The following is a 26,389-nucleotide window of genomic DNA, read 5'->3' as shown; positions in this document are numbered from 1 at the left end:
GGAGACCCTAGTTTGTGGGATTCTGTCAATTTCTATGATGTAACTAGCCCTGCCATGGCTAATTTCAAGCCAACAGGATGATGTCACTGAACAAGAAGCTGAGGATGAGAAGAGATGTGCTCAGTCACCTATGATAATGGCACAAGATGAATCTAGCACATCACATGATTTAATAATTACCTACAATTTAAGTGTTGAGGACAAAAAAAAAAAAAGATCCTTGCTTTCAAGTCTTTTATCATGTCACTGCAACTTTGTCATATACACACAAAAATATGAAGAAATATAGCCTTCTTTGGTATCAAAGGTGGCAGCAATGATAAATACTATCATTCACTGAACATTTACTCTCTCCTGACCATTATGTTAATAGTTAATTACATACAAAGATACTACATTTATAAACACATACACAATATCTAGTTAACTGAATCCTCACTATGTTCTGGACAGTATTCCTAACACTTTACTATATAATTTCAATGATGTCAGCAGTATTTTTCTCTTTTTCAGAAAAGGGAAGCAAAGTCCAGAAAAAATATACAACTTTTGTGATACCCTGCAACTGGTGAATATGAATATTGAATCTGAACCCAAGTAATCTGACTTCAGAGCTAACACCTCTAACCACTAATCCCATCACACAGACAATAAATGGTATCAGATGTCAGCACAAGGAATGAACACCCAGGCATTGTGGTTCAAGGTGGATTCATACTTGTGTGACCTGTGAACCCTTGCTCTCTTCAGATTTATAATCAGGAGTTAATATTGCCAATATCACTGCAAAATCAGGATAAGTAATCATATTATAGAGTCTGTCGCCTGAAAATCGGTAAGAAATACATTAACATGGCAAAACAGAGAGTAAACCAAATTTATATGGCAACTGTGATTTGATACTGTGCATAAATTCACAAAATATAGTCCCCTGAAAGCTTTATTATAATAAAGTTAATTTTTTCCAATTTAAAGTAGAAAATATTTCCATTGTTTTCAAACATGTAAGACAGCTGATCTCATTGCCAAATTATCGTTATTATCCTCAGAACTAAATATAACTTTCTCTATTTCATCCAGTATTTAGTATTGCAAGGATGCCTAGGAGAGGCCTTCTTTTTCTCTCCCTACTGTTAACCCCTCTCACTCAACTTCTCTCTCTTTTCCCCTCTCTGTCTGGTGGCAGGGAAACTTTCTTATACTCTAACTTGAAAATATATCTCTAGAGTCTAGACTCTAACAAGATGTGGATCACTTCTGATTTTTTTTCCTTGACTATATTCTGCATGTTAAATCTGCACACTAAATGGTTTCCCTTGGTTCATTTCTGGTGGTCTCAGTATCAGAATAGATCTAGAAGGAAAGGAAATAATAGGATGAGAAGTAATGGGCAGCAGTTTGCTCCTCCACCAAATCAAGCAGCCCCATGGTAAGAGCACCTGCTACTCACTGCATTTCTGAAACAAAGAAAGAGGACTTTGGGGTGGGAGCCAAGTGACTTTCTTGTCCTTCTCTGTCGACTGTCCCACTCTGTTCTGGTAATGCCTGTACAACGGTTGCTCTTTGTAAAGACATTCTATCAGTTTTATAGCTAGAGAATATTTTATCCAGATTCTGGGATTTCTGTTAGCATTCCTCTATTTTTCTCTGATTTCACACTCTTTTATATATGGCTCTATAATTATTTTAGTGACAAGTTGAGAAAGTCTATGCCAATTGTTTTGAGACAAATATAATTAAAAAATCTGTCCTAGGAGCTCTTACCCATTTGGTTCTTTGGATTATTTCTAAGATATAAGTTTTATTGTGAGGTTGATGTCACTCTTCAGACCCTCCAGGATTGTTTATTTAGTGTGAACCTGGTCCAGATGTGCCAAAGAATATCTGCTCTCGTCCTCTGAGCAGCCAGAGCCCAGAGGTCCTGGTGTTAGTCCACCAAAAGGGATAAAAAGAAATGCAGAAACAATGAGTAACTACAAAGCCCATACCCAGTACTCCTCTAAAGAGCACACCTAAACCATTTTATTTAATCTTCATAACAATCCTAACAGCAAGGAATTATAATTATCTCTGTTTTAAAGAAGCAAATGCAGTGATTTTGGACTTTATATAACCTGCCCAGTAACAAACTATGTGACACAAAGTCAAATTTTGAACTCAATTTTTGTCTAACGTCAAGAGTTCAACTCTAATTTACATATGTAAGTGATGAGCTTGTACTAATATTGAACAGTGATACAACAAAAGACACACAGTGAGGAGAATGCTTTTAAATTATTGTGGCTAATCAGAAAATGCACAGTCTAGAAAGCTCCATAATAGTTATTCTATCAATAACAAAATAGTAATTCTTTGGGGGGAAATGTAAAGTGTTTTGAGAACACAGGGGAAGTTTTTAGTTTTTACCTAAGACTCATCTACACATTTTTTATTAGGCATATATTTCATAAAGTGTTGTCAGAGGAAAGGAATTTTAGAACTCAAATCTTACTAAAAACATCTAAATTCCCAAAATTTCAACTTCAGTCTGTACACAACTGTTTGCATATTATGATCAGAGAAAATACTCAGGGGAGATAGAAATATACCATGATAACACAGTTTTGGATTTTCTTTTCCTTTACAGATCAGACTTATGACAGCTCTCATTGCTCATGTTGGAAAAAATCTAATTTCACAGCCAGTTCCAAAATCCTGCTGCTTTGCTGTTTCAGCAGAGCTTACAGATATGGGAATGATTAGAGTCAGCCCTTATTGTAGAGAGCTATGAAATTTGTGATTTCAATATCCTTCATATATAACTTTTATTGCTAATGTAATATTTCTTTAAATGAATGGGATTTCTATGGTGCTGGGCCCCCTAAAGCTAGTAAGATGCTGTAATTGATCTACATATCTGCAAAGCCAAATGCCTCATAAGCAACTCAATTAAAATATCGAGAAGGTACGTATTCATACAGGTAGAATGAACATAAGGTGGAGGACTTAGGTGTAAGTTAAAGTATACTAACATTTTATTTAAGAACACTGGAAATTGAAATTATAACCTTTTATATTTAAAAATTGGGAGTTTAAAACTTTCTCCTAAATTTCTTCATTCTGAACACAGCAAAATTTTGCAGTAAGTGGAGCCATTTCCTTAAATTCACTAGGAACAACTGTCCTCCGATTTCTATAAAATATAAATTAAAAAATCTAGATCCTAAACAGATGAGTTTGAAGAGTCAGATTTAATTTTTGTCTGTTAGGGGGAGGGTATAGCTCAGTGGTGAAGTGCATGCCTCACATGCATGAGGTCCTGGGTTCAATCCCCAGTACCTGCATTAAAAAATAAATTAATGAAGAAACCTAATTACCTCCACCCCCCCAAATTCTCATGTTTATCATTTTTGCCTACTGACTTCAAAATACTGTTAATTTACATTCCCAATGGACATGGCATAAAGATTGGTGATGTCAGAAAAGAAAACAACACAATATAAAAGCAGATAATATCCGTAGGTTTATCAATCCTCAAACTAATAAATATTTAAATCATACAAGCATAAACTCTATTCTCTAAATATTTATCTCTAACAAAGCTGAGATAAAAAAGCTACTCTTTAAAATTTGAGACTTAAAAAGAAGTATTTATATTGCTAAATATTTATAAAATCTGATTTTAAATATTTTTTGCTAATACTAATCATATTCTCTATTCATTCATTTTTCAGTAAATACACAAATAAATGGTAAAATCTTAAGGTACCATCATCTTTAAGCTTATCTTAGGAAAGAGGTGTCCCTAATGTGACTCAACTAAAATTATTTTCATCAAAACTCTAACAATTGTATTTACGGTAAATGTTTCTAGGATCTGTGGGCTATATACATAAAGTAGAACATATGAAAGAAGAGCAAATTATATGTCATACTGATATTTCTACATATAGCCACAGATAATTAAAACAGGGCAAACAACATCAATCAAATGTGGTCTGTGATCACTGGAGAGGAAGTGCCACCAATTTTCAACATTTGTGTTTGTTCCCACTACTTCCACCAGCATCTTCTGTACAAAGTTCAATATATGTTTGTTAATTACTTACCGAACATTTACTTTCTTTTCAGAACTATGAACAAGTTATTCTATTATATACCCCACTTACACACACCAATACACTCCATTAGCTTATAGGCTTATGCTGTAAAGGTTTGCAATTCACCTGCTAAGTGCCACTGGAGCATCTATTCACTATCACTCAACAGTACTTTCAGTCAATTAATCCCCCTTTTTAGCATTTTGTATATTCACCAACCCAGAATAGGGCAGAGATCACAAAACCACTACTGCACACTCATACAGGCTGGGATCTCTGAGAAAGATGAAAGCTACAGACTTTCTTCCTAGAAAAATGCAAGTTTAAATGTACCCATTATTTCATCCAAATTTATAAATGCATCTTGAGGATAATGGACTTCACGTTGGGGAAAAAAAAAAAAAAAAAAAAAAAAAAACCTTATTGTGAGAGGAGTGATGAGGAAGGCTTACTGACCCTGGCTGGTTAATGAGGGAAGGGAAATGCCAGGCTGCTAAAAAACAGATTGTCTCTCTCATCCCTCAGCTGGCTCCTTGGTTCCAAGGACACAGCCATACCAGACATTTTGCGTCCCACAAGTGCAGCACTGATTCCCACAGACATGCCCCAGTATCTCTTTCTTTGTTCCCTTTCTCCAGCCGAAGTTTCTGTTTCAGGGCTGAATTTCATGGGAGGAAAGAGCCAGTAACAGAAGACTGGCACCACTGGAATGAAGGTAAGGATGGCAGAGGCGTCCAATTAAGGGACACCCCAGCCTGACAGGGGCTGGAGCCGTCCTGATCTGCTCCCTGGCTGAACACTTCCCTCTTGAGTGTTTTCTTTTTGCTTTTTTTAAAACTTCCTCTCTCTGAGCAGTAAAGCAGCTCCTTTTTTCACTTTGTCTCTCTGCCTCCACTGAGAATTCTTTCTCAGCTAGGGGGCAAGGACCCACACATTTAAGGATAGGATCTTGCCCACACATTTGGCGGGCTTTCCAATCAGGGGTCACTCTATCTGCTAACAGTTACAGAAAACTTCAAACATGACAGAGTATCAGGCACCTGACTTGTCCTCCTAACATAAACAGTTAGTAATGTGACAAAATATGTAAGAACTGTTTTTCAGATATTTGACGACAGGCATGGCAGTATTATGATCTTTGAGAGAGAGGAAATAATAAAGATGAGACTACAATTCTCTGGTTTTCTGCCTAAAAAGGTAAGACCTGCCTTTTAAATTTCATATATTTATTTATTTTTTAATTTTAAAACCAATTTTGTTTTTTGGGGGGAGGTATTTAGGTATATTTATTTATTTATTTAATGGAGATACTGGGGACTGAACCCTGGACCTCATGCATGCTAAGCACATATTCGACTACTGAGCTATACCCTCCCCCACCAAAAAAAAAAGCTGCCTTGTTTGATTATGACACAGGCAGTAGACACCCAAGCAGAACAACACAGCAGCCTTGCTGAACTGAGGAGATAGATACTGAAGTTTGGAGAGATCAAACTAGATGGAATTTTAGGAGCAAAGTAATGGAAAAAAATCTATGTAACTAACACTCCAGAAATATGCACAGGGGTCCCTCAAGTATTTGGATACATCTTAAGGGGCACACAGATAGGATTTAACTCCACTTGACCAGGCCAAAAAAAAAGTTTCTTGAGATTTGTATATCTAAATAATTTCTAAAGCTCATGCAAACCAGACAGATGTTGGGTTCCAATCAGCAGAGTCAAGCGACCTTGTTGCACAGTTGAGGCATCCAACAGAGAACCAAGCAAAGTCAAGCCCTGGTTGTAGGGATAAAGGAGCTCTGAATCAAACTACTATGAACCCATCCTTACAAAGTATAAAAAGCTTTTAAAGAATGCAGTATCTAAACTGCCCTTCAAGTACTGTGTAGAGGGAGAGAAAAAATTCCAGACCCACATCAACAGAGAATTTCAAATGTCCAAGGATACAATATGTTAAAAAAAACGATAAAAAATAATTGACATTCATTAAAATAGTAACCTGTATGTCCAAGAAGCTTAACAAAACTAAGCAGAATAAAGAAAACTGCACCAAGGCACAACCTAAATAGAAATTATTAAAAAAAAAAATTAACAAATTCTGAAAACTATCCAGGAAAAAAAAGTCATATTGTGTATATAGGAATTAAGAATGTGTATATAGGAATAAAGAATGACAATCCAGTTATCTTCAGAAACTATGCAAGGCATCTTAGAAATTTCAAAAGAAAAAGAAGTCTTTTTTTTTTTTTAACATTAGAGCTTCACTACTGCTAAAAATGCTAAAGGAAAGCATCCTGATGTCACGTGAGTATCATAGTGGTAACAAGAGGAGATACTTGTGTCCATAATTAGCACAGTTACTAACTCAAAAGACATTTCACTTACGGTTATATAATTTGTTATATAAACTTTTCCAATATTTAAAAAAACATCTTGCATTTTTTATCACTTCATAACTGATATTTTTTTCCTGAAGAGATCTTTTCCTTCCTCGGTACACATTAGATGAACGATTGTATTAGAAAGGGTAGGCTAGGCTGTAATAACAATGACAGTTTGTTTTTTCGATTATTTAACTAAGTTAGGTGTTTCTCATTGGCAGGTGGCTCTTCTCTATATAGTAATGTATTTACCGAGGCTTCTTTCTTCATATGGCTTTACCATCTTTCACAGATTTATAATCATCTGATTCTGAGACTAGGAACTGTAGTCTCTGCCCACGGTCAGGAAGAAGATATATGGTTTTGTGATGAACAGCAGCCTTCACCACAATGGTAAAGGTAAACAGCTCACAGACTGCTAAGGGTAGTTTGGGAACATGATGTGGAACTTTTATACACACAAAATGCTAAACAATGTATGTTCAAACTCACATTAAGTTCTGGAATGATTATGAGTTCAATGATGCACTGGATAAAAGGAGCATCTATACATGATATTTTTCATTATTTGCTTCATATTGAGGAGTATGTTTTATAAGTAAAAAGTGAAGATATTCTGATTACAAAAGTAATATGCATTCATTTTAGAAACATGGGTATTACAGAAAGGAATTTTTTAAGTTAGCCTTCATTTTACGATATGATACAGTCATTGCTAATGCTCATACTATTACCTTCCCATTTTTATGCATATCATATACACTGTTTATGTTTTACAGTATAAGAATTGACATAGTAAAAGATATCAGGCTGAACCATAAAAAAATGTTGATATTCAGCAGTTTTGAATTATAACAATGGTAATTGCCTATGACTTAAAGTAACAAAGAGAAAAAATAGTATAAAATACATTTTATCAGTCAGAAAATTAAACTATTCATGGTTGACTCCATAAAGTCATTTTAAAACATGTGGGGCAGAAATAATTAAATTGGCCTTCATTAATTCATATTCTTTTATAACAAGGTTTCTGAGATCATTCCGTAAGCTTTCAATAACAATACTTGATGAAGGAACTAACTGGTGAACCTGATTCTATAAATCTCAATTAGTTCACATAAAGAAAAATAAATATTTATTGTTAAGATGCTTGGAACACAATCATTGGATGGGAAATAAGCAAGTTTTACATATATATAGATATAGATATAGATATATACATATCAAAGATCTCTAAAACAAAAAAAAAATAGCATTTTAACTGAAACTTGGTGAACAAGCCTTTAAAAAAAACCCTGCTGTTTTATGCGTAATGATATTTCAGTGTAATGAACATGTTCAAATGTCAAGTGTATGACAGATGAGCTAATGTCTATGCCATTAAAATTGTAGTTTCACCCAAAAGTTAATGATCTTTAAACTTGACAAAGGTAGGTATTTCATTAAGCACCTAATGTTTCCCTAATTTCATGAGATATGGTAGAACCATATGAGATAAGTTATATTCTATTCTGAGCAAAACATGAAGCAAATTATTAACTTAAGCAACTTTAATGTAGTAATTCAGTTTAAGTTACAGAACTGGAAGACTGGATTCACTTAATTAATTCCATTTCACTTGACAAGACTGATGATGCTTCAACCAGAAATACACTTTATTAAATTTTATTTAGCCTCCTAAGTTTCTGTTTGTTTAGATTATTGAAGTGAAATTTTTACATCTTAACGTGGTCGTTTCTGCAAAGTCTTTATTCAATCATTTCCTGTTCTGAAAAATTACACTTTTAAGATGACAGCAATGAAATATAACACACACATCTGTCAAAATATGAAGTTATGTGAACTCTTTCTTTCATAAGAGTTTGTGTATTTCAGCACATAAAGAAAAACACATTAGAGTGCATGCCTATATGACTTGATAAATGAGGAAAACATTGTCCATTTGCTAACTATGAAAACAATTTTGAAATATATTTTTGAGGTTTTAGAGCCCTAATAAAGTTCAATCTTTCATTTAACAGATGAAAATACTATGTATCATAGAGTTTCAGTGACCTGATCTATTTCTTTGTTACTGGTTTTCCTCGTCATTTCCTGGCTTCGTACCTCAAGGATTTTGCTGACTTAGGTTTCTTTGTGATTTCAGCTCTCGGATGGGTACAGGTTTTAAAATTACTGTTTTGTGGCTTATCCAGTTTGTGCTTGTTGTTAGTTTAGGAGTGAAGGTCCCTTGTGTCTTTCTACAACCTACTCAGAATTGGAAACCACAGACTGTAATTTTGACTTCATCAAAGTGGTTGATCTGATACCAATCATCTTACCATAATCAGAAATAAAAGTCCTTGTTTAGGACATAGATCATAACATAGAGAGCTCTAATCAATTTGTTATAATAACATATAATGGAAAATAATCTGAAAAGAAAAAAATCTATATATGTATGTATATGTATAACTGAATCACTTTGCTGTACACCTGAAACTAACATTGTAAATCAACTACACTTCAATAAAAAATTAAAAACAAACAAACAAGTATATATTCTGGGAATGTACTATAATTTTTTTAAACTTTGTTTAATTGAGTAATAGTCATTTTATATTGTTGTGTCAAATTCCTGTGTAGAGCACAATTTTTCAGTTATACATGAACATATATACATTCATTGTCACATTTTGTACTATAATTTAGAAAAAATTAGAATAAAAATGCTTTCATTATCATCTAAAAACAATCCTGTTTAATTTTAATAGAAAATATACAACTACACAGTGAGAAAGTATAAACACTAAAATGAGACATCAATTACAAGTGTTATTTCTTTAAATTCTGGAATTTCATGTCATTATTGAGCTATCTGAAGCAACCCTCTTTCTTTGTTACCAATGTAAAGATTTAAAAAAAATTCCTCTACACAAGTATGTCTTTACCTTTGAAGTTTCATAACTAAATGATAACTTTTTATTCATCATTAATTATTATTCATTATCAATTTCTTCTGTACAATGGTGCTTTAAAATCTGCAGGATTTGTTATTCTCTTACTAACTAATTAAATGGATTTTTTTCCTTCCATTATAAATTTTGGTTACATTCTCAATACTATATATTAATTTACCTCTTTATCAACACTGTTTATAGCTACTGGATAATCTTCGTTCCCCATAGAATCTTACCCAATGATTTCAACTGTCCTTTTACTTGGATTCCACTGTATCTTAAAATATGTTTGCATGTACAATTTAGTTTTCAGTCTTCCATTTGATTTCATGCTATTCCAGAAGGATGTTTTAGTTGTGTAATGATTTTTTTTGCCTATGTCAATTATCTGAGCTCTCATAATCTTGATTTAACATCTTTGTTACTTTGATACATTATTATCCACAATTCCTTCCTCCTACCCAAGCCCTTTGCTTATATGACTTTGCTGTGTATCTCATAGACATACACCTCCAAACATCTTGATATTTTTGATCATGTGACTTGATTCTTCAAATGGTCTCTTAATAGGTGTGATGCCAGGGAAGGGTTAGAGATCTGCTTGCACACTTGGGCTTGCTCTCTTTTGTTCCTGCCACTGCCATGAAACAAGCAGGCCCTAGCTCACCTGCTAGGTCAGGAAGTAGAAAAGACATTGGGGAGCAGATCTGAACTTAACCTAGAATGATCTAACCAATGTCAGTTTATATCAGCAAAGACACTGCACATGATCTAAAAACAGATAAGAAATACAAGATTACTGTTTTTAGCCACTGAATATGTGTCCTAGAGTGTATGTATGATTGGTAGTAAACACTGATTGCTACACACTGATTATACACACATGCTCAATACATTCATGTTCTTATTATTTTCAGCAACAGCCTGGGGGTAGCCATATGTACATTTCCTATTTCTTGTGATAATTTAATTCAACAGTTAATTTTCACTGTTGGTACGTAGGTTTCCCTTTCTTATATTCTTTCCTTTATTACACAGAATATATCTTTCAATGTTGCTGTATTTCTTTTTTATTTTTCTGCCTCCATTTTGCTCAAGAAGGGAATTCTGTCAAGTATTACCTCATTTGGGGTGACTTTCTTTGACTTTGGGTGACTTTCCCGCTACTGTGAGAGCTAGTTATCTTCACAGAACTGCTGCTTAAACGTTGAAGAGTATATACCGTATTTATTGCTAGGTCGTCTGAAGGAAAGGCAAACTCAGCTAAAGCAATGATCAATCTTGGTTGGTAGACTTGCTATGTATTCTTTAAGCTCAGATTTTATTAAATGGGCATCTAGGGTTTACTCACCCTAAAAGAAGTACTTTTTATTTTCCTAGGGAAGCCCATATACTTTGAAGACCGGGAACATGTCAGCTTCAGCAACTGTTTCCTGAACTTTAAATACCTTTTGTACATCAGCAGTCATTCTCACTCAAACTGAAAACAAGAATATGAAATTAATAACTGGAGTTTTGAGTCTCTGACTTTGTTTATCATTGAAGGAGGAGGGAGATTTTGATGTCCTTTTTTTCCCCTAAATTCCTACTTCCTTTTAAGACATTCTCCCATTTTCTCCCATTGGGTCATACTGCCTAGGTTTTCTTTATTGCTATGAATAGTGTGAATTTCTTGTCAGTTTTCCTTGCACTTTTAATTGGTCCAAATGGCATTAACATGAATAGATTCTAAACTAGATGAGAGAAGCTACTCTTTGGATTTTTATTATTTTCATACTGTGCTACTTTCTTATCTCTCATTCTGTTTCTCTACAAATAGAAATATATACCCATTAATTTTCAGGATTTTGCCACTTAAGGAATATATCCATTTCAGGGGACACATGGAGGATGTTGGGGACAGGATTAGAAGCTGACTCAAGAAGCAGATTTCCTTTTCTTCTAGTTTTAGAAAATTATTATTTAAGATTGTGCCTCTTTGTCATCTTTGGTTGTTGAAGATTTTGCTGGGCTTTTAATTATTTGTATGCATTTAATTGCATTACTGTAAAACAATACTGTTATTTGAATATTTTACCTGGAAATTGTACATATTACTTTGGGCTTTCAATTACTTTTGCAATTAAAACTGAAATTAAAACTTTCAGTCATATATTTAATCCTATTTTCCTTAAAAATGATTTATATGTTTACTTAGCAACATTTTGAATTATGGCTCTAGGATTAAATTTGGAATATGAGTCTTTCAACTACTGAGTTACTTGACAGCCATTAATGCATTTCTCAGTTTTCATTAGTCTTTTATCCCACACGATGTTTCTTTCTGTGTTTCCTTTTACTTACTATGTTAATGGGTATTCCCATCTTAGTAAGGGTACTTCGCTAAAGTCATTGTTAGTGACTACTTCATACGTGCTTCAATTTCTTTTCTGTGATGGCAGGTCAAATTAGCACCATACATATTTATGTTTCATTTTCTATAACTCTTCAGTTATGTGTCTTTTACAATGTCAACTATATGTCATTCTCTCGCTCTTTATGGTTGTTTCTTTAATTTGTAATAGTATGGATTCTCTGCTGAGTTCTAGTTAAAACAGGTGGTTCATTTTTCAGACTGATGTTCTCAAATCTCCAGAACAGTGCATTAGAAACCTTCAGAAGCATAGTTAATTGAATAATTGAACCAGCTCTACTAATTGCTAAACCCCAGTATTTGCATCAGTCGAAAATTCTCACAAGCGCACATTTGGAGGAAATGCAGGCTCTGCATAGATACAAAAGGAATCCCCAGTCCCCGATGTACCATTGATTCCCTACAACAAGAACATGATTGAATTTGAAAATAATCATCTTAAATTAATTGATTCATTAATAAACAAATACTGTTCTCTTCCAAACAAAGGTTAAACACGAATGATGTACTGGGAATCACCAACAGACCAGAATATAATTCTTTAATCACAAACACTTTGGGTTTTCTTACCTATTAAAATATTGAATGGATTTTATACCAGATGTGAAGGTTATGTGCCAAAATGTAGATATTCACAAAATGAAACTTCTAAAATAATTATAAAGAGAAAATAATGCCAAATGGGGGTAAACGGTATAATAAAATTAACACTGGCAACTCAATATTCTGTCCTACAAAGATCTGATTTATATTATGAAGGGAGAAATAAGAAATGTGATGCATTTTTAATATTTCTATTTAAAATCAATCAACTTTTTAATGTTTATATTAATTTAAAACCATAACCTGGTTGATCAATAAAAAATGGCTTATGACAGGAGATGTGTAAAAAGAGAATATATTTATAATGTTTCTAGGGTGCCATGGATAGAGTAAAGCTCCAAATTTTCCAAAGACAAAATGATGAATTGCTCCAGATATTTAATGAGATCACACTAATACTGTTCTGTCTCCAGAAATGTACAGGCTAACGTAATGGTGAGGAAAATAAAAGAATATTTTGTTTAAAAATTACATACAATTGAGTTGATGAGCTATTTGCTTACTTCCAAACCACCTTCTTATACTTTGGTCATTGTGGCTGGACTAGGAAAACATTTCTGCTTGGTTAACTGACATCCTGTTAGGTAAGTTATTAAATACAGCACTCCTATTATTAAGTAATAATAAACAGCTTAAAAATAGACTATTTCATGTTTTACCAGGAAGACTACTGTGGTCCCTCTGTGGGTCATGCTTTTGTCTACCTTGGGGACAACAGAAGAAAAAGGACGTGACATGCAAACTGTGTAAGAAGCTTAAAAACACATTATGGGCTCAAAGGAAGTAAGGGAATGAAACTGTTTTGTGATGTTATCTTCATCCCATTCCTCCCATTCCCCTTTGACATCACCCATCCTCACAAGGAGGTCCTGGCTCTTATATGTCTAGGGCTGATTAAGAAGCACAAACTGCATTTTGAGCAATCATTAGAGTTCTTTTTTTTTTCCTTCTGCAGGAAGGTTAGGATTTTATTGCAGGGTGTCAAGCAAGGGAATGGGGAATGAGTCTCTGATCCACTCCACCAGGCATTTATTGAGAAGCCTTTTTATATCGGATGCCATGTGAGGTTGCCTTGTCAAAATAAATTACATGTAATTCTGTCTGGTAACTCACAATTTAGATGAAGTCATCTCTGTTAGCAGACAAATAAAATACAGTCATGTTTTTGCTATGTTAAAGACATTTAATGATGAAAGAGTAAAGAAAGTTCAGAACTTGAGGTAAAATTCTTCCAAACTGTTACCAAAAAAGCTATCTGATGAACATTAATTGAGTAATTTAAGATGATTAAGTATTTAAAGTGGTTTAGATGAATAGATGATCTATGTTAAGTCTTCCTAGGCTAGAATTCTGCTTTGCCATTCTGCAAGATACTGAACACACCACTTATCCTCTTTAAGCATATTTCTCTGGCTGTGAATTCAAAGTGATAATGCAACCAAATATTTAGTACTTTTATAAAACATCAACTTCTTGCCACAATTTGAAAATGAAAGCTGATAGCACAGCTTTTTACCTCCCCAATAATATGCCTCATTAGAGTTCAACAAGTCACCTATAATCATTACTATAGTATTTCTTGACATTTTTAAAGCTGTAATTCTGCAATTTGCTTTCTTCCACTAAAATCTCCCTCTGTACTAGAAACCCCATAATGGCAAACAGAATAGTCTGTTTATATCAGTAACACAAAGATCCAACACTGTGACTGGAATTTAGTATTATCAAAGAGCTAACCTTTTGCATTATTAAATTACTGCATTTGCCATATTCTGGGCTTTCCATGGTTAAAACTGGGTGGGAGGACAGATATTCTATTTTTTGGGAGTGAGAGCAAAAAATGAGGAATGTCTCTTACCCTCATTCTTTAATAAAATATCTGTGAAAATTATCATGGAATAAAAATAACATACCTAAAAGACTTTCTGGCAAAAGAAGAGATTTGCACTTCCACTTTGGAGTATGATGAAACTGGGTCTCTCTCTTGTTTCTGGGTCAGAATAAATTTTGATATTTTAAAAAAACTTCTACTGAAGAAAACAAAAAGTGATACAGCAAGAGAATGAGATTAATCAAGTTTTCACTCTTCCTTATTCCATCTCACTCTTTCTTTTGGTTGAGGTGGGAACCTCTGAACATTTTGGATTTGGCACAGTTTACTCAATGATGAGGGCACAGAAAACATCTCAGCTGTTATTTGGAACAAGGTGACATCAGACATTATTGTTAGGGACCAGGGCTGGAGGCTAGCTCAGGGGCTGATTGCTAACATGTTTTATTCTCCCCTCAGTTTGGAAATTAAAGGCATTTAATTAAAGACATACACACACACACACACACACATTTATTTATATTTTTCAGGTGTTTATCTGCAGGTTTTTCCTTAATTTACCATCAAAAAGAAAGTTAGTAAAATTTTCTAGGAGAAACTTGGAACAAAGAGCTTTTTTGACCTGACAACAGTTACACAAAAATACTCTTCATTTCAGACTGAGATATTGACCATTCATACTACCCACAGGAAAGAGGGAAACCTTTTAGATAGAGCTCAGAGAGCACACCACACTTGACCTAAAAAGAAGAGCGACAATCAAGTGGTCTTACTTGGTTCCCAGGAGAGATAACAACAGAATGTGGTGGTACTCCAAAGAGCAGATGCCATACAGACTCATTTCCCAACACACAGAACTCATTCCATCACACCCTGAACAATCTAAAAGAGAAAAACAAATGTAACTTTCAATTACCCAACCTCTGCTGCAAAGATCAAGTATTTTTCTTTCTCTTATTCAAAAAGTATTTACTTAGCAGTTACTGTTGCCAGACACCACAATAGTTTGGGCGGAAGAAATAAACAACAAGAAAATCATGGCCCTGAAATCATGAAGTTAATAGAATATTTTAGAGTTAACAGATGAAGCAGTAATCACATTATGGTGCACTGCATGCTGAGGTGGAGGGTCAACAGAGAACTAGGATAACGCATGGCGGGTAGACCCTGTAAAAGGAAGGGACATAGCTTTTTAACAAGAGTAACTTACAAGTAATGGGACAGACTTGAAAGAAAGTGGGATGCATTTAGAGATCTAAAGAACATTTAGTATGATTCCATTTGTAAAGGAGATAGTTATGAGAGGTAAACTGAAAAGATATGTGTACAGAAAACCTTACAAACGATCATCAGAATTTGTGCTTTTTACCTTAGCACAGTGGGGAGTCATTTCAAAAGTCTCCTGGAGCAGAGTGACATGGTTACATTTGCATTTACAAAGATGATTTTGATCTCAGTGTGAAGTGTGCATTAGAGGGAAGAAAAACCAGAGATGGTGGGATTATTTAGAATGTTGTTGAATTAATGCAGGGACCTAAATGAGTATCCTATGTTTTCAGAAAAAATATATGGGAGATGAGAAAGTGGGGCTTTGTGACTTGCTGGTATGAGTGGTGAGGGAAAAACCTGGTGTGAATGGAAGTGACAGAAAGATGGTACTTAATGATAGGAGCACCTTTGCAAAGGGAAACTTCATTTTTGTAATCATGATTCACAGTTTGTATAACCCACACCTGCACCTAGCAGCGAGCTGCTAAAGTTGTGTGTCTGAACATCTAGCTGATGCTTACAGTCTGATCTGAAGTCATCAGAGTACAGATAATTACTGCAGCCACCATGACAAGGACTGAGTGCACCCAGATCACATAAGATGAAACTAAACCTTGCAAAGAACACTGAAGATGGACACTTAACACAGATGTTTGGGAAATGGAGTCTGTTAAAGTTCACTGAAAGAGAAGAAACCAAAACCACAAACTGACAGCCAGAATTACAGGATCAGTTCTACCGGTGAAAAGGACATTTTTGATGAAGAAATGGTAATCGGTATTTGACGCTAGACAGATCAGATCAGAGAACTAGTGAGAAAAGTTTCTTGGATGTACTAGTCAAGAGGGCACTGACGGTCTTAGAGCAATTTGAGTTAAGTACCACCGATCCAGTTCTAACAGCTGCAGAGGAAAGTGAGAGGTGAAGACTTAGTGACAGCAAATACCGTCAGTATGAAAGCATGCTGGCTGTGAGGAAGAGGAGCTCGCCAGTGCAGCAGCTGTGAACAGGAGGGTGTTTAAAGAAGTCCTTCAAGGTTGAGAAAGGGCTGAGTATGTTTACATGACCACATGAGAGATTTATTTTAGAGAGAGAAAGATGAGTACTACACAGGAGGGAAGCTGAGGCTCCAGAGAAGAATCTCGCCTAGAGGCTGAGCGGACAACACACGTGGACGAAGCTTCTTTGAGCAGGTGTGAGAACCTCCACTCCACCATAAACGAAGCGAGAGAGAAAATAGTAAGTAGAAGTGCAGACACGGTTACAGACGGAGGACAAAGCTGAGGAGGTTCCCATCCAGCGATCTTGTTATTGTGTAAAGTTGGAGGAAAGACAGTCTCATGAAAGGTGTGTTTGTATCTAGGTCTTAACCTGAATGTTCCTTCTGAAATATAAACACAACTTATTAGACACTCTAGGTTACAGCTCTTTCTGTTTCTCCATTACTTTCTATCTCTCAATCTATTTTTTGCTTCAAGTCCATTTTTAAACTTAGAAGTCGAATGGATCATAATCGTTAATTTAAAACAGATGCAACTTCACAACTATGGTGGTAACATACACCATGTACAACCCTGATTAGCTGCTTATTTCCATGTGAGGGACTCCATCTTACAGGAGTTAATACCAATTATCTACTGAGGTTTTAAAGCACACTCAATGTTAAATAAAACAGAAAAAAGGCAGAGTTTTCCCTCAAGTTTCATTACATAAAATATTATTGAAAAACACCACAAAAATAAGGGCAAACACTGCAAGAATCATGCCATTTCTCATATTGATTGCAATAGGGACAATGGAAAAGTCAAACTGCTGGGAAGAGCTAAGCTCTCTCACTGTAGCCAAGATGTGTGAGACAGAATTCAAAGAAAACTATTTCTTCTGTTGTGCATAATTACCAATGACTACGGATATCAAGATATATGTTCCTGAAATTGAGAGGGAAAGAAAAGGACTCTCAAAAGTAAAAGATCAAGATTGACATATGAAAAGTGCAAAATTAATTTATTTCAACTCATCATTAGAGGAAAAAATTTTTTCCATTCATTCAATACCTTAGAAGTGAGAAAGAATATACAGTGTGCACTCAGGAAAAAAAAATGGAATAGAAAAATAGGATAAAAAAGATACCCTTTTTTCCCTTTAATGTCAAAGGGTCTGAAAGCTAGGAGATTATTGTTTCAAAATATGCTTCTTAGCAGTGTTTTACTAGGAAATATCATAGTTGGTCACAGTTAAAGTCCTAGATTAGTGAGAATCCCATATCGGCTGTGTGACAAATCCTCTCGGTAGTGAAATTCTCACTTGACATTTCTGTTCAAATAATACTGAGCATTGACTCTAGATGTATGTGTTCCAGACAATATGTTTCTGAAGACAGAAAATGAAACAAGTAGATGAGCAGAGAGAAGAAGTCTCAACTTCAGCAGCGCTGTTAATTTGTATCTGTTTTACACAATGAGATGGTCTGGTGCACTTCAGCTGTAATACACAAGTACGTTTCCTCCAGTGCTTTAATCCGGGTCCTATACACATGGTTTCAGTTAAGTCAGAAGTGACGACCCCAATGTAAATGCCAATGTGGATGGAGTTAGGAAGAACAGGTTAACTTGAAAGACAATAGGGAAGAAATATCAAGACCTTTATATGCCTGTCCCGGCTCCAGCCTGCTCACCCCCACTGCCTGAGCAGAGGTCAGCCTCTCCCCTCCTGAGGTTACCCCTCCCCCAGCTGCTCCAAAATTTTCCTTGGAATAGGTCCATTTTAGATGGTTTGGAGAGAAAGAAAGACATTCTCCTAACTTACAGCAAATGGATAGACAAGAGAAATTCAGTTCTTTGTCTTTCCATTATATTGATAACTTACGATATTAAAGGTTCCTTCTCCTTCCTCTGGTTGTACAGACAAGGGTCTTGTTGGGCTGGGAGACAGAGGACACTGTTGGAGCAATGGCTTGTGTTACACAGCCATTCGAAATGCTTCCTCAGCAATCCCCCAAAAGCTGATTCTTTACAGCTTTCTCTCACCTCAGTTCTTTAATCTACACAGAAGGACTCAGAGCTCAACCTCTCCCACAAATATATCAAAAATGCATCTACATGTAGAACAATTGTCACAGAACACCTACTGAACTCTGGCAGAAGATCTTATACAAGTGAAGCTACAAGAGGAATCTCCATGTAACCAGGTAGGAAAAGAAAGAAAAGAAAGAAAACAAAAGAAAGAAAAGAAAGGAAGAAGGAAGGAAGGAAGGAAGGAAGGAAGGAAGGAAGGAAGGAAGGAAGGAAGGAAGGAAGAAAAAGAAAAAGGAAGAGAAAGAAAGAACTGTATGGGTTCTTGAGTTCTCAATATATTATATTTTATATAAGAAGCAGGCATTCGCAGAAATCAAATGTTACTAATTTCATGTTAAAGATGAGAAGCACTTTAATTCCTATTAAACATTCAAATTCCTGTAGTATGTAATTATAGATTCTTGGGAGAAAACAGTTTGTCATTAATATTCTAGGAAATATTTCACTTTATCAATCATAGTATTGAGAAATCATTTCATAGTTTAGTACACTTGCAACTCAATTACAAAAAAAAAATTAGCAATCAAATAACATGCACCAGGTTTTGGTTAAGCAATTTTTTCTTCCTTTCTGTCTCCATTCTCTGTCTATATTATATATGTGCATATTCATATCCTTAACTAAATTCAAAACACTGTTTTGTATTTAGGGTGGCATTTTCTTCTTAATTTGTAAAGCGGACTACAAATACTGGACACTGTATTATTTTTAAAACATGGTAAGATGAAAACCAGCTTTCATTCTTCCAAAAGATAATAATTTTAAACATTTACTAGAAAGCTATTTACTTACTGTAAATTACATTCTTAATTTTTGACAGAAAAATGGATGAGCATATGAAACAAATATATTCTATTAGGGAAAAATGTTAAAAAAAAATAAATACAAGGACGATGTTTACATTCCTAAATTAGTCACAGGAAACTGGAACTAATTTATAATACCATATGCACTCAAACACATAAATATATACTTGTAATTTTTGAAAATAATGTTTTACATTTAATCTTAACATGAAAACAAGTTGCCAAGAGACACGATCCCACTGCTATTCTCAGTTTTGTGGATTTGCTCACTTTCAGAAGGGCTCTCTCAGCAGTTGTAACATACTTCTTTTGAGGAACGCTCTGGACAGGTTGCCTCGGGAAGTACTTAAGTTTTATTGAATAATACGTCAGTGCCAGATGTCTCTTATAAGAAACTTGATTTCTCTAGGAAAGGTGTTCATTGGTGTCGCTTTTAGATAAATCAGTTTAGAGAATGGTCAGGAGGCATTTCAGCTCTTTTCCATTGCTTTTGCTAAAAGCAGTAAGAGCACTGTCACAATGACACTGGGGACTCTCAATGAATCAGACAGTTGTGAAGGTTTCTGAAAATATGCCTAAACCCCTTAAGTTAAACACTGAAAACCTATGAAATATTCAGAAAAATGTAAAATAATAAACTAAATTCTAAAATGAATTCATCTAAAAGGGGAGCAACAAGAATAAATATGTAGGCTTTGCATATTTAAAAAGTGCTTAAAGAATTCAGAAAACATATTTGCGAAACATCTAACCTCAACTACATTCTCCCAGCAGCATCAGAAACAAATATTCAACCACTTCTGCCTGGGAGCAGAGTAAGAGAACAGGAGATTTTATGTACAATTAATAGAACACCCAGAACGATCTCAGATGAAACTATGGGGAAAAAAAATTCAATGAAATTAGATGAGTATCAGTATAAAAAGTTTAGCACAACTAACCATAAGGCAATAATGAATTATTAATAATGCACAAAATATAGATATCACTGATATGTAAATATATGGCTTACAGTTTTATCAATGGTAAAAATTAGAAGAAAGGGAAAAACTGCAATAATACAAAAGATTATGACTTAGGAAAATTAATCTATATATAATAGAAAGATTTAATTAACAGACGATCAATCAAGAAATTAAGAGTGGATACTAAATAGAAAACTCCTTTTATGCATAAGAATAAAATGTAGATGTCAAAATAAAAAACTAAATATGCTCAAGATTTAAATATACTAGAAATATTATGTAATTTATCACACTAGGAGACTAGAATATATTTTCTCTCTCTCTTTTTTTTTTTTTTTTGGAAATACCTAAGAGAAAAAAGAGATCATGCTTACAAGGGAATTTCTCAGGGAATTAAAGCAGCCATTTTCCCTCATTTCTTTTTTTTTTATTTAATTCACAAAAATACTAATTTAGGAAACACATAATAAGGTATAAAAGACAAAATGCCCTCGAAAATTAAGGAAATTATTTCATTCAGGTATGAACATCCAGTTTTAAGATAAGTTCTGGAGGTATTCAGCATGGTAAACTATAGTAATCAGTATTATCACCTGTAAAGTAACTAAGAGAATGGATTAAAACGTTCTCATCATACCAAAAAAATGTAGTTATGTGAGGTGATGAATGGATTAACTAACCTTTACATTACTGTTATAATTATTTCACAATAAATACGCATATCAAATCATCACTCTATATCTCTCAACTAAATAAGAAAACAAACAACTTGAATAAAAATATGCCAAATACCTTACCAGACACCTTACTAAGAAGATAAATGCAAGTTGGCAAATATGTATATTAAAGAATATGCCTAAGCATATATTATCAGGAAATGCAAATTAAATCAATGAAATATGACACATATCTATTAAAACGGCAAAAATCTGGAACACCGACATACCAAATTCTGGGGAGGATTTGGAGCAACGTGAACTCTTATAAGTTGCCAATGGGAATTCAAAATGGTACAGCCTCTCTGAAAGAGTCTGACAGGTTCTTAAAAACTGAACATACTCTTATGTCTGTCTCTTCAGCAAATGGTGCTGGGAAAACTGGTTTGCACCATGTAAATCTCTGAAGTTAGAACACTCCCTTACACCATACACAAAAATAAACTCAAAATGGCTTAATGACTTAAATATAAGAGAAAACATAATAAACCTCCTAGAAGAAAACATAGGCAAAACATTTTCTGACAAAAATCTTAACAATGTTCTCCTAGGGCAATCTACTCAGGCAATAGAAATAAAAGCAAAAATAAACAAATGGGACCTAATTAAACTTATAAGCTTTTGCACAGCAAAAGAAACCATAAGGAAAACAAAATGACAACCTACGGAGTGGGAGAAAATATTTGCAACTGACATGAATGACAAGGGCTTAATTTCTAGAATATATAAACAGCTCATATAATGTAATAACAAAAAACAAATAACCCAATCAAAAAATGGGCAAAAGATCTAAACAAGCAATTCTCTAATGAAGACATACAAATGGCCAATAGGCACATGAAAAAAAGCAAATTATCGCTAATTATCAGAGAAATGCAAATCAAAACTGCAGTGAGGTATCACCTCACACCATGCAGAATGCCAATCATTCAAATATCCACAAATAATAATTGCTGGAGAGGATGTGGACAAAAGGGAATCCTCCTACACTGCTGGTAGGAATATAGTTTGGTGCAGCCACTATGGAAAACAGTATGGAGATTCCTCAAAAAAAACTAAAAATAGAGTTACAATATGATCCAGCAATCCCACTCCTGTGCATATATCCAGAGGGAACTCTAATTCAAAAAGATACATGCACCCCAATGTTCATAGAAACACTATATAACAATAACCAAGACATGGAAGCAAACTAAATATCCATCAGCTGATGACTGGATAAAGAAATTGTGGTATACACACACATGCACATGCAGACACACACACACACACACACAAATGGAATAGTACTCTGGCATAAAAAGAATAAAATAAAGCCATTTGCAGCAACATGGATGGACCCAGAGATCATCATTCTAAGTGAAATAAGCCAGAAAGAAAGAAAAATACCATATGATATCACTCATATGTTGAATCTAAAAAAAAAAAAAAAGACACTAATGAACTCATCTACAAAACAGAAAAGCAGAAAGAGACTCACAGCCATAGTAAATAATCTTATGGTTAACGTGGAAATGGGGTGGGAAGGGATAAATTTGGGAGTTTAAGATTTGCAAATATTAGCCACTATATATAAAAATAGATTTTTAAAAAGTTTCTTCTGTATAGCACAGGGAACTATGTTCAATATCTTGTTATAACCTTTAATGAAAAAGAATATAAAAATGAATATATGTATGCATATGCATGACTGGGACATTGTGCTAGAAATTGACACATGATAACTGACTGTACTTCAAAAAAAAATTAAAAGTTAAAAAAAGAAAACTCAAAAAAAAAACAAAAACCCTGAACATACTCTTAACAAACAATCCAGCAATTGTACACCTATTTATCCAAAGGAATCAAAAACTTACACACAAAAAACCTACACATGGGTCTTTACAGTAACTTTATTTATAACTGTCAAAACATGAGAGCAACCAAGATGTCCTTCAGTAGATCAATGAATAAATAAACTGGTACATCCAGAGAATGAAATATTATTCATCTCTAAAAATACAAAGAACCATCAACCCATGAAAAGAACAGGGACATCTTCAATGAATAATACCAAGTGAAGAAGCCAATCTGAAAAGGCTGCCACCGTGTGATTCCAGGTATGAGACGTATGCATTCTGGGAAAGGTCATGTCACTATGGTGACAGTGAAAAGATCAGTGGTCATCAGTGGCTAGAGGGACAAGAGGAGGGTGAACAGGCAGAGCACACAAGCTTTCTAGAGCAGTGAGACTACTAGAAGTAGTCACAGAGTGCAAATAGTCCCTGTAAGATATCAGAATGATGGATACATGTCACTATGCATTTTCCCAAACTTAGACAATGTACAACGTCAATAATGAACGCTAATGTAAGCTGTATGCTTTGGGTGACTAGGATTTGACAATGTTGGTTCATCGACTGTAGCAAATGTACCACTCTGGTGGGGATGTTAACAGTGGGGAAGACAGTGGAAGAACGGAACGGGAAATCCCAGGACCTTCACCTCTATTTTGCTGTGAATCTAAAACTGCTTTAAAAAAATCAAGTCAACAAAATCCCCCACAAAACCCAAATTAGATACACACGTTATTAGATACAAAGGTAATTAGTCCTATTATCTGTTTGTATCAATCACAGAAAGTAAAAAATATAATATTTACTTAAATTATGCCATTTATGAAAAACTTAACAGTTTGTGAAGTTGGATAAATTAAGGTAATGGAGAATACTCTTCTTAATAACATTGCTCTCCATGTATATCATCTTTGTAGCCTTACCAGTGATTTCAAAAAGAATGAGAACTCCCATTACTTGATATTAATTCTTTACCAGGCACACAGGTATATTTTACATATGTCCTTAAATTGTTACAGCAAGTGACAAAATACATATCATTTTTCCATTTTTTATAGTAACTTCAGTAAGCCTCCAAGCTAGCTAGAGGCAGAAACAGAGAACCTGGTGTAACCAACTCCATATCCCAAACTACTCATCATCACTCTCTTGTTCCATAGCATCAGAAGGTTTTATTTCTGAATTAAACACAGTAACATACCAATTAGTGCACAAAGGAATTTGAAAATGGTCTACTACGTAAGAGCCAGCTCCCCAGTAATCAGAGAATACAGTACAATCCAAATCCTTAAATCCAAATGACCAAAAGCGTCATTGAAAGGAAAATGTATTGACATCTATGTTCTCTTAATAAGAAAGGAAGAGATACTTTTGTACAAAAAGTACATCTAAAGGTATATAAAAATAAAAGATAAAAACTTAAAAATAGTAAATTATAAAAAATATTACTGGAAAATGAAAAAAAGTGATCATTACAACTGACTAAAATATCTGGTAAATTCTCCCATATATCTTAAAGAAAAACACAAGAAATAATAATTTAGCAGGAGAATTGATAAAGTACACATGATACTGGCAATATATGAAAGAATATCATATTCCATTATTTGGAAATATATTTTTTCTTAATGAAAAAATAAAAGTGATTAATCTAGAGTTGTTGAACAGGAGAGGGGTTCATTTCAACACACAAGAACATAAAATATAATTTTAAAAACCATCTGTTCTGTCATTTCACAAAATTTCTGTTATATAAGATTAGTATTTAAATATTGAATAATATTTACAGATTTATCTTTTTAGACAATTTCCACATATATACCCTGGAAAAATTGATCAGGAGTAAATATCAATTTAAATCCAGCTATTAAACAGTTCTCAAATAGATGGTGTGCATTAACTTAAAAGATACTAACAAATTAAAATTGATTAATTCTATGTTCTAGTGAAACTTTTTAGGATGGAAGTCAGAAAGTTTCAAAATTTGGAACTACATCTTGCTTTTGTGATGATGTGTTAGATGTGGGCACTAAAGGAAAAGTCTATCTTTCTGATGTCTACCACACAATAAGCCATTGATACAACTTTCATAGGAATGGTTAAGTGACAGTAGTACAGGGGTTGGTATGTTCTGAGTGGGTAAAATCCTTCATAGATGTTGGTGAAGCATCAGTTGTGTTAGTTCCCCGGTTTAATGTCAGAAGAATGCCTACTAACAAAGAGAAAACAAGAAATCAAGTGCAAATTAATTTAATCTGATCTTTAAACAAAGTGGAGGACCTTAGAGGTCAGCAGTGTAAAGCAAATTATATCAATAATAAAGCATGAAGTTGAATAGATGGACACCTTGTCCTTATCCTTTTGATGTTTGTCTCAGAACAGTACCCTTTTATGCTGGGGAAGGTGATAATTGCATCTAATAATTGTTAGAGACTAGCTTTCTGCACTAATAGGTATGAAAAGGAAAGATCAGGTTTTGAAGAACCAGGGGTTCTTCAGTTCAAAACAAATGCCTCACACTTAGCTGGATGAACTCCAAAGATTAACAACTATGCTATAAATCACAGAATCAAAGAATTCTGGGATGGGTAGAGAGCATGGAGTAAACAAGACTAAGCTGGTTGTTTTTTATGTTCTTTATATTTTTTAATAAGGATATAGGATGTGGCTTAATTTTGCTTTTGTCACAGATCCATTAGTTACCAGCAATTTAAATAAATATGTATCAGAAAACAGTAATGAGAAACTACACTGAGAAGGTTCTTGCTTAGTCCAAGTGAAATTAATCTTCATTCCCAAATCTGATCCCATTGGAAATATATATTCAAACAACATTAATCAATGTGGGTGACTTTAATTAAGTTATTATTCCTTAAGGATCAAAATTTATCACTCTTCTTTTGAAGTAAATAAAGCAATGTGCTAAGAAATGTTGGGAGTTCAAACATTAGTAAGATACAATAGACAATGACTGGACTCTGAGTTGGAAGATAATGTCCTAGTCTTGGGATGTGTGACTATAGCAAAATAGCTTCCATGCTGCTTTGAGAGACTGCACATCACCTATTTCAATATTCCCTGCTGTTTTCATTTGTTTCAATATTAAGAAGAGTAAGATTTTGTGACAGTGAATATTCATGTACAATTCTATTTGTGATTGGCATCCAGATTCCTGAATTTCTGGCCAGCTAGTTTTGCAGCTAGAGTAAGCTTGGTGATTCCAATAGCCTCAAAATAGTAAGACTTCTTATTTTATATAGTAACATTTTAATTTTACATCTTACTGTTTTGGTTATTTACTGCTGCAAACCACCACCAAAGCTGTGTATTGAAACAACAAATCTTTTATTATCCTTATGGTTTTGTATATCGACTGGACTTAGCTAAGTTGGCTATTTTGTTTGAGGTCTCTTAACTGGTTGTAGTCAGATGGCTTCTGGGGCTCGAGTCACCTGGAAGCTGGTAAAGGAAGCTTC

At 34.2% G+C, this 26,389-nt stretch overlaps 1 long non-coding RNA gene and 1 other non-coding gene across 2 annotated transcripts in view; one reads left to right on the top strand and one right to left on the bottom strand.

Moving 5' to 3' along the window:
• Nucleotides 1-26,389, bottom strand: part of LOC141577391 (uncharacterized) — a 376,830-nt gene that overhangs the window by 301,631 nt on the left and 48,810 nt on the right. The gene's annotated exons all lie outside the window — the stretch shown is intronic.
• Nucleotides 3,252-3,323, top strand: TRNAV-CAC (transfer RNA valine (anticodon CAC)). The gene has a single exon. It is a non-coding gene; the product is annotated as a tRNA-Val (tRNA).

The sequence above is a fragment of the Camelus bactrianus genome, chromosome 4 (assembly GCF_048773025.1).
Source record: "Camelus bactrianus isolate YW-2024 breed Bactrian camel chromosome 4, ASM4877302v1, whole genome shotgun sequence".
Classification (NCBI taxonomy): domain Eukaryota; kingdom Metazoa; phylum Chordata; class Mammalia; order Artiodactyla; family Camelidae; genus Camelus; species Camelus bactrianus.
The sequence above is the reverse complement of the archived record's forward strand: the minus strand, read 5'-3'. Positions and strand labels throughout refer to the sequence as shown.